Here is a 10,884-nt window from a genome sequence, read left to right as displayed (position 1 = left end):
TTGAACAAAATTCTTGTTATAATTTAACATGGGTCTCAATATCCTTCCAGTGCATTAAGTCATGGTCTCTTTCAGATTGCTCTCCAAGGGCTGAGAAGCAGCCAATTCCTGCATTTTCTGCTTCCCTTAAAAAACTACTGAGGGAAAATCGGATTAAAGATGTCATCACTATCCATGGAGATCGTTTAAAGTACAAGGACATAGCTTTTTAGTTTTTTAAGGTGTATTTATCCAGTGTGAGTGAGATGGCTGCCTCGGTTCTGAGTTTATATATGGTCTATTTAAAGCTACTGCAGCTCTCCACAGATGAAGGGAATTAGGCTGGTTGGCTGGAGTTTGCTACCTTAGACACACGATTGGCCAAGAGAGTGCTAAGCCTTTATTTTCCCGAGCAGGTTCTACACATGTGCTACTTCACCACTTCCTCAATGAATTCCTTTTTATAGTTGCCTGGACCTACCCTGCGTTTTTTCTGAATTCCCGGCCCTTTGTTGTATAATTCATACCTTTGCAGGGCCAGTTCCTCGGGGTAAAGCTTTCCTTATTTGCCTAAGACATTTTTAGTTTATTGTGCAATACCATCTTCCCTTTGGGTGTTGCATAAATATTAACTAAAAATCCACATCTGGCATTGGTCGTCATTTCTATTTGTCCTAATATAACTTCTCTTTGAACAATTCATTTCAAAAGTGTGCCAAGGGTGAAATGTGGCACATAAATTCTCTCGTGCTGCCCAGAATGCTTTTTTTAAATGCCCACAGATTTGGTTATTTATAAGAGAGATTTGCACCTCTTCCTTATTCTCCCAATTCTAAAATTGTAGCAGGCCAAAGTAATTATAATCTCCCATATGTTTTCTAAAAAGGTATCCAGGAATCTCCTGCTAAAATCTTAACATATTGACTAGGTAGCAGAAAAACACCAGCCCAGCAGGTGGAACTGCCTGTTTAGGGAGGTCAGAACACAGCTTTCTGCTGAGGGACTCATAAGCTCTGGGCTTTGCTCAGGAAATAGCCCTGCAGGAGAAAAACAGCAGAGCACGGATGAAATGTGGGTCAGGGAGCTGAAACAGGCATGTGGGCTGCTTGGTTAACTAATGACAGAAAAGGCACTGGGTGCACGTGGTAGAATGAGATGTTTCCCAGCATATCATAAAGCTCTGCCCTGCAGACGCACCAGCACATAACATTGCTGTATCTCCAGAGTTGTGATCCATTAGGAATCTAATTAGGACAAGGCAACCGCAGAAACAGAACCTGTCACTTGTGTCACAAAACCAAGGCTGTTAAGAACCAGCTGCTGCCAAAATAATGATCACTTTAAGAATCTCAGTTTTCCCAGCTTCAAGTTCAGAGAAAATGGGGTAGAGAAGAAGAGGAGGAGAGTAGAAGTAACATTTAGTAACCAAGCTTAATGATGGCCTTTAAAAACTCTTCAAGGAAGGCAGAGACAACCTCCTTCAGAAAATCTCTCTGAATGCATCCACATGCATTGGTATAAACAGTAGACAAAAATATTCTAATAGTTTTAAGATTTACACAGAATCTCACATAACAGCATTTTGATAGGCTTTATATTCAGTAAAATAACAAATAAATACTAAAGGGAAAATTATATGGGGTACGAATGTTAGTTTAAATTAAATACTTATGGAATGTGTGTTGACGTTCACTCCCAATACAAACCTTTTCAGCCAATACTTTCCAGTAGCATTTTCTGCCCAGAGGGCTTTACATCAATTCTGTCCAGCATAGTAGTCCTCAGCTACATGCAGCTACTAAGCAGTTGAGATGTGACTGTGGTATACTGAGGAGCTAAATTCTTAGTTTCCTGTATTTTATTTTTTTAAATATTTTATTTATTTATTTATGAGAGAGAAAGAGACAGATAGAGAGAATGGCACACCACAGCCTCTAGCCACTGCATATGAACTCCAGGCACATGTGCCCCCTTGAGCATCTGGCTTACATGGGTCCTGGGGAATTGAACCCAGGTCCTTAGGCTTCACAGGCAAATGCCATAACCACTAAGCCATTTCCCCAATCCCTGTTATTTTAATTTTTTAATAAGTGCCTTAGATAGCTCTAGATTTACATAAAGACTCCCTTCAGTCTTTATTTTGTTTTATGGTAATATGTGAGTAATGAGCACTCTATATTGGACAGCATAGCATAAGCTGTGAGGACCTCATGGTTGCAGACCATCACACCCTCACTGTGAGTCTCACATGAATGACAGTGGCCCACTTGCCCCCAGCAATCAAAGCTTACTTCGTCATGTCATTTTTTCTGACCTGCTTCCTCAGACATTGCTTTTATTCACAAAACAGCATCCAGCCATTGAATAGTTTTAGTTACTTGGCCTTGTCATGAATAGTTTATCATTTCACTAATCCTTGAGGGTTAGATACGGAAATAGAGGTGCACAGGGATCTACAAAACTGCCACTCATTCAGCCTTTCATTTGTGACTAGAAGTCTCCGTGTTAACCACTACTTGGTGCAGCAGAGTCATGCTGCTTTTCCTCCGAGTCAAAGGTCATACCCCTTGGAATTTATTTCAAGAAAAGAATGCCTGACCTCAGCCACCACGCTATGATTCTACCTATTATGGTTTTCCTCATATCACTTTAGAAAGTGTTACCAAATTTATTTTATACTCCTTTTGACTAATTTTTCTCTAATCTGGAGTTTGCAAAGATTGCATTTAATTTATGCCATCTATAAAGGGTTTATAACATTATGATGTTAAAAAAACAGCATAAATTTCTACTGACATATTTAATCTCTTTATTGTGGATTAATAGTAAATTAATAAATAATTTCATTACATCTAGGAAATTATTTAGATAGACTAACTATATTTTGGTCTAATAATCTAATGAGAGATAGAAAAATCAATGCATTTAAATTTTTGCAATGAATTTAATAAGTTATCCAGTTTAAAAATAAGTCTTGTAATGTATAATATGGTTGCTTAATTTAACATGTATAACTGTATTAGATGTTTATAAATTTACATAGACTTCCATCCCCTGAATTTTTTCCAAGTTTTTTTTTTATCCTGTTCAATCAATTCTTTCATTTTGGCACACTTTGCAGCAAGAAAAATATTTAAAAACTTAACACATAAACCAATAGTAGCACATCATATAAATTGTAAAAGCCTGCTCCAAGCTTTAAAGACTAATAGATTGTCTTCAACGAAAAATTTGCGCTACAACATTCTCTTGCCAGTTGTTCTAGAGTCAGACCTTAGGTTGAAGAGGACAAATAATGAAGACATTGAGTTTGCCAGGTGGAAGCTAAGAGCTACTAGAGATCTCTCCTCACTCTCTAACTTCTTCCTGTGTTCAGCACAGGCCACTGTTAGACTATATGCTTATTACTCATTACCAGTAATGATCTGGGCACATGTCTCACGTGGTTTATCCCACAAACACAGAGCACAGGCAATCACTCATCTGCTTTTTGTCACTGTGAATGTAGTCATCTTTTCTAGAATTTATATAAATAAATCTTATTTGGCTTATTTTATTCTACATAATTATTTTGAATATTTGTGGTTCTTTGCAAGTTAATAGTTAATCTCTTTTTATTTCTTTGTTTGACTCATTTATGAGACAAGGTCTCACTCTGTAGCCTAGGGTGCCCTCAAATTTGAGCCACCCATTTCGGACTCCTATGTGCTGGAGTTACAGGCACATGTCACCAAACTTGCCTTCTCTTTATTTCTGACAAATGCTCTGTTATGTAGCTGTACCACAATTTCTTAGTTTTTATTTTTTTTTTTATTGACAACTTCCGTAATTGTAGACAATATCCCATGGTAATTTTCTCCCTCCCTCCACTTTCCCCTTTGAAACTCCACTCTCCATTATATTCCCTCCAACTCTCAATTAGTCTCTGTCTTATTTTGATGTCAGGATATTTTCCTCCTATTACAATGGTCTTGTGTAGGTAGTGTCAGGCACTGTGAGGTCATAAATGTACAGGCAAATTTGTGTCTGGAGGAGCACATGGTAAAGAGTCCTACCCTTCCTTTGGCTCTTACATTCTTTCTGCCTCCTCTTCCACAATGGACCCTGAGTCTTAGAAGGTGTGATAGAGATATTGCAGTGCTGAGCACTCATGGGTCATTTCTTCCCATCACCATGATGCCTTCTGAGTCATCCCAAGGTCACCGCCATCTGAAAAGAGAGGCTTCTCTACCAATAGTGAAAGTGGCATTAATATGTGGGTATGAACATTAGAGAAGTGCTTACTGGGCAGTTTGATGAGCATAGTATGTACATTTAGCCAGACGCCAGCAGATATTACATCCATAGGGCTCATGACTACCCCTGTTGTAGGTTTTCAGTATCAAGGATGTATTCCCTCCCATGGATCAGGCCTCCAGTCCTAATAGAGAGCAGTTGGTTTCCCCCATTAGAGACATGCCACTATTGCACCCATTAGCTCATTTGACCTGGGTGGCCAAATTTAAGGCTTGCAGTGTCCACTGTTAAGTATCTTTACTGGTGATTTCTCTCTCTCCTATTGAACTGTATGCAGCATAGATTTTTCCAGCTTTCTGTCAGCTGGTCTACATGGAGGAGGTTTTCAGCTCAGCTCCAGCAGGATTTCTCAGGGACCTTGCAGTGCAGCCCAAGTATATGCAGTCTTCAGTAATAGGGCCATACCATCTATTCCTGGTGGGAAAACAAGGACCTTGGCAATAGCCTATAATGTTTTGGAAGCATCAGGGTCCTCCTTGGCCAACAGTTCACTGGAATTTATCACATCCCTGGCACTGAAAATTTTCTAGTAACAGTCTATGGCTTCTGAGTGTTCCATTATCTAAAAAAGTAGGTTTCCATATGACTTCTTTGTATTCTCTTAGATTTTTGGTTTTCTTTTAATTTATTTTGTTCATTTTTATGAACAGAGAGAGAGGAAGAGGCAGATATATGCAGAGAATGGGCACGCCAGGGCTTCCAGCCACTGCAAATGAACTCCAGACTCGTGTGCCCCCTTGTGCATCTGGCTAACGTGGGTCCTAGGGAGTCAAGCCTTGAACCAGGGTCCTTAGGCTTCACAGGCAGCACTTAACCACTAAGCCATCTCTCCAGACCTCCTCTTAGATTTTGATTAGCCCTCCCTCCACCTTTCCTTTACTCATTCTCTTCCCCTGACCTCACTTAGGCCTTTTCACACTCATTAATCTATGCTTCTACTTACATATATACAATACCATCCTATAAAGTATGCCCCTTCTTCCCTTTGTATTCCCTTTATGTCCCCTTTCTAGCTTACTGGCCTATGCTACTGAGCTTTATTCCTACTCACATAGAACTCTAATCATTTGTAGCTAGGATCTGTTGTGCCAAGACCCCTTACCAGGAGCCAAGTCCCCCGGTCACCCAGGAGTCACCCAGAGAACCGCCACAGAAGCTGAGACACTCGACTGTAAAAGCAGCAGGTTTCTTTATTGCAAGCCTAGGCCTGGGCTCTGTCCCCACAGTCCAGCACAGCGGTAGTGAGGGAGAGAACCCCAACCCTCAGAGGAAAGGGGTTTATAGAGGAAAGGTTACATCATATTGTGACTTTTAAAATGATTGGTTCTAAGAGGGCATGCACGGGAATTTCAGAGAGGGTGCGTAGGAACTTCAGCCTACTTATCTTTGATAGTAACTTGTTTGCAGAACCTATTGCAAGAGCTGTTTGTAGAACTTATCTTTTGCAAGAGGCTGGAGCCTCTGGGGCCAGGTATCTCTGGAATGTCCTTGAAGTGGTGGCTTCCCAGGAATCAAAGGGTGGGGGGCTATAGCTAAGCAAGCATGGATACAGAAGCAAAAATATCACATTAATCAGCTAGTTCCTCATCTGAGTTAAAATGGCTATCTGATTTTAAATGGCAGCACCACTGTCCAGACACTAAGCGAGGTCACAGAAGCCAGATGAAGCACATTACTTCTCCTTGGTCTCTCAGATCTACATATGAGAAATAACATGTGATGTTTGGCTTTCTGGGCCTGGGTTACCTCACTAAGTAAAATTCTTTCCAGATCCATCTTTTTTTTTTTTTTTTGTGCAAATGTGCCACATCTTCATTATCCACTCATCCGTAATTTCAATTTTGGACTTTTCAGTGAGTGTGTAGTGGTGTTGCATTATAGGTTCGACTTCTGCTTTCCTAATATTTATGGTGCCCTGTGTCTTGTGTCAGTTTCAGTTCATACATCACCTGTGGCCATTCATATCATTGTCTCATCTTTCTTGTGGTTTTTGTGACCAAAAACCAGCACAGATCTGTTTAGCTCACTGTTCTGTAGTCAGAAGGGTAATGTGACACAGTAGGGTTTGCAGCTCAAGCTGTCACTAGATAAGGACTGATAGGACAAACAGGTCACTCTCCAGAAGACCTAGAAAAGAATCTTGTTTCCAAATTCATTCACACTGTTGGCAGAATTCAGTACCTTGCAATTATGGTGAAGAAGAAACAGGAGAAATTAACGTTCTCTAGGCAGTCAGCCAGGGACATTGGCCCAGAGACCATGTGAGCCACCTTGCCCACAAAACCAGAACCCACATCTGCCCCAGTCTCACCCAAGATGGCTACAAACAATTCCTCAGCAACAGTGCTTCCTGCTTCTTCCTCAGTCTAGCACACCTGGGCGTGCTGGCCCTCCTAATCTCTTCTTCGCCTTGCCCACCCTCCCCAAACCCCGTCTTGCGTTTCTGCCTGAACACCAGTGTGTGAGTCTCTGGACCAGGGTGGAGGAGGGAGTAGGCTAGCAGATCTTTTTGCTTGGGTGTTTTCCTGTTTTCCTCCTCCATGTGTTTTGTTTCCAGATGCTTTCTCATTTTGTTATATGCATGATCTCGCTAAGCTCTGAGTCCTTTACTATCCAATCGTTAATCCTTTTCTGAACCCTATGTGAAGTTGAAGGGCTTGCGCTCTCATATTTCACTTGCTCTGTGTGTGTGTGTGTGTGTGTGTGTGTGTGTGTGTGTGTGTGTGTATACACATGAATATGCACAAACATATATACTTTTTCCAAAGGCTTTTTCCCAGGAAATTTCTCTGTGTGAAGGTGAGTCCCTCCATTCTCCCCACTTCCTTTCCAGCCAGTGAAAGTGTGAAGTGTGTGTGTGTGTGTGTGTGCATGTGGTGGGGTGGGGCTTGAATCAGCGAGTCTCCTTCCTGGTTCCTAATTCCCCCCACAATGCATTCATAATTCATGACTTATCTTTCTTGGAGTCTGTTTTTATCAATCATTTGATGAAAAAGTTGGGGATCATAGGCCTTGAATCTCCTGCATAATCCATCCCTTGATTAAAAAATCCAACACCAATATAACTCTTGTCTCCAGAGGCAGTCCACATCTTCTTCTTCCTGTGGTCCTTTCCACAGGAAAATCTACTTAGAGTCTTCAAGCTGCAATGTCCCTTATCAGTTCTTTGCCTATTCAAAACATTTCATTGTTTGATTTTGTTGTAGTGTTGAGACAGATTTATATGCAACCCAGACTTGCTTCAAAGTCTGTAAACAGCAAAGAATGACCTTGAACCCATGATCCTTCTAGCTCCACAGCAACAAGTTCTAAGTGAGTTTTTACTATTCAGTTTTGGGAGCTCTATCATATGGATATGTATTATATGTATAAGTTTCAATCACTTTTTCTCAGCCCATTGCTCTATCATTCTTAGCAGGGTCTTTCAAAGAGCAGATGTTCTTAATATTGACCAAGTACAATTATCATATTTTTTAGAGCATACTATTGCTGTTATATCTAAGAAATACTTACCTAACCCAAGGTCACAAAAGGTTATTGCCTTGCTTCTCTCAAGATGCTTTCTAGTTTGATGACTGGAAAAGGTGGAGTGAGATCTATGATCTACTTTGACACTGTTTTGACAAATGGGGTGTGAAGTATGACTCAAAGTTCTTTTTTGTCCTTGGATATCCAATTATTTCAACACAACTTGCTCAGTCTATTTTTCTGCTGGCTTGACTCTACATTTTTGTCAATTAAGCATATAAACACACAGCTATTTCTGGACAAATAATTGGTCCATTGGTCGTTTTGACTATTTTATACCAATATCAAAGTGATTTTTCAGTTTTTTGAGACACAGTTTCATTATGTAGACCAAGATGGCCTTGAACTCATTATCTGCCTGTTTCAGGCTCCTGAGTATTTGGATTACAGGCAGATGCCACTACGTGTGGCTCAAAGTGTCCAAATAACTGCAGCATTGTAAGTCATGAACATGGGTACTGTAGTCTCTTTTCTTCCTGTGATTTCACCTGAATACCAATTTGTAAGTCTGTCTTTTTCCTTCTTAGCCAGGCTGGGAAGCACGGAGCACTTCTTTTGGCCTAGATATTTTTCTGCTTTCTTTCTCTATATGTGTTTTGCTTTGGCGTAGTTTCTCACTTTCTTACATGCATTTTACTTTGATCTCTGAGTCCTTCATTATTTCTTTTTGTTGTTGTTGTTTCTTTTTTGTTTCTTTGTCTTTCAAGGTAGGGTCTCTCCCTCCCTCCCTCCCTCTCCCCACCTCTCTCTCTCTTTCTCTCTCTCTCTGTCAAGGCTGATCTGGAACTCACTATATAGTCTCAGGCTGGCATAGAACTCACAGTGACCCTCCTACCTCAAGAGTGCTGGGATTAAGGGCATACCTGGCTACTATTTTTTAATCCTCTGTGGTCTTTTATGTGAAGGGGATCTTCTGGTTTTTATGCTTTGCCTTCCACTGTGTGTGTCTGTGTGTGTGTGTGTCTGTGCATCCTCCAGAGGCATTTTACTCCTGGAGATTTCTCTTCGATGGAGACTCTCTCATCTCCCCTCTCCCCACAGGGGAAGGAGGAGAATTCTCCTCTGGTTTGAGTCTTTTAGCTAGCCTTCTCCCTGGATCTCAATTCCCCCGACAATAAACCTCATAATTCATAATTTCTACCTTAATAAACTTCATAATTTATATTTCTTTTCAGAAAGAAATTAGGTTCTATAGATTCTACAATTTTGGTCTTCTCCCAAAGTTGCTCCCTGAATCTACAAAATCACTTTTGAAATTTTATTTCCATATGCTATTATAACTCCCTATCATTTGCTTTTTCTCCTTCAATCTCTGCTTAATTTACTTACTGCTAAGCCCAGTTCTCAGCCCCCCTCCAATAACCACCAAGGAGAACCAAGCACGCATTCAAATGCAAGAAGCTTTATTTCAAGCTTAAGCGCAGACTCTTGACTTCACCAGTGAGGTGGATCCATACAAGAGCCCTGAGCAGCAGGGGGGCAGGGTTTTTATAGGGATTTGAACAAAGAAGTCGGGAGTAGGGGAATAGTTACATGATTGGTTGAGTTAAGCAGTAACTGCACCTGTTCTGATAGGCTTAGGATGCTGGTGGGCAAAGCTTGTGAGCAGGGAGCTAGGGGAATTCCAAGCAGATTAGGTAACTTTTATTGTGATTGGCTATGTGTATCAAAGAACTTTAAGCAAACTTATTTTGAGCAAACTTATCTATGACCACAGAAAGGCATGGTGCAGAGTCCATTCCCTTATCAGGAGACTGACCTTGCTGGGAAGCAGAAACTAGGCTTTTTGATGGAGCAGAAATTTAGGCCTACTGATTATTCTGAGGCTTCCTGAGTCCTTCACTTACTTCCTCTACTTATAAATAGGTATATGGCAATGTTTTGTCTTATGTGGGCATATAGGTACACTGACATAGTTATATCCATTCACTGACTTAGTTTCTCTAAATGAATCATTTATAACCTAAGATGATAAAATAAACAGGGAAAGATGAAGATATGTATTACCCTTTCTAACTTTGTACTCTACGTTTTCAACATATATTTTTCTTTATACTCAAAGTAAGGAATTTATTATTTTTTTAAAAATCGCAACACCTTTACTTAACTGGAATTATCACTCAAATCTAAAGTGTCATATGGAAAGTATATGTCACTGGCATTCATAAGACAGTATTTTTGTGAATATAGTTACAAATTCCTTTCTTATTTAGATTCTCTCATATACATATCCATGCTAGTAGAATATTGCAGTTCTGTCTACAATTTGTGCTTTTTGGATGTTTTAGAACAAGACAGCACTTTTGGAAATATATTAGAGTATTTATATTTTAGATATAAATGACTGTTACTTCTTCTTAACGCATAGAATATTTCATGCATTCTGGTTCTTACATTTTGGCTGGCAGCAATTACAGGTCTCAGTTGATGGTATAACCAGACATTGTACCATGGTGGTTCAGACTCTAATTTCAGCATCTAGGAGCTAGAGACAGGAGGAACAGTAGTTCAATGCCAACCTCAGTTATACAATGAGTATAAGACCACCTTGGGCCACATGAGACCTTGTCTCAAAAACCCAAAATGCGGCACACCACAATGATATCTAATAAAGACAGATTGATCCTGCCTCATATTGCTTCCAAAGTGTGATTCAACAAATCAACCACATTTACATTTTGCTGGTTAAAAAAGTGGTCGCCGATGCATTGTCGGTGATGTATCAGTTACTTTCTCAGTACTGTGAATAAGCATGCACCTGATCAGAAGCAACTGGAGGAAGGAGAAAGGTAAAGGTTAGCTGCAGGCATATAATTTCAAGCAGAAGTGTCATGGTGAAGAAGGCATGATGAGCTAGAGCAGGAAGCAACCATGATAACAAGAAGCAGGAAACAGAGGACTAATAGGAAGTGGGGTAGGGCTATAAATCCCTGCCCAAAGTGACCTACTTCCTCACACAAGAGTGCACTTCCTAAAGGTTTCACAGCCTTCCCAAACAGTCCCACCAGCTGTTCAAACCCACAGTGTTCAAACACAAGAGTATATGAAGAGGGAGGGAATTTTACATTCAAATCACAAGAA

Source organism: Jaculus jaculus, chromosome 6 (assembly GCF_020740685.1).
Source record: "Jaculus jaculus isolate mJacJac1 chromosome 6, mJacJac1.mat.Y.cur, whole genome shotgun sequence".
Lineage (NCBI taxonomy): Eukaryota > Metazoa > Chordata > Mammalia > Rodentia > Dipodidae > Jaculus > Jaculus jaculus.
This window is presented reverse-complemented; position numbering follows the sequence as displayed.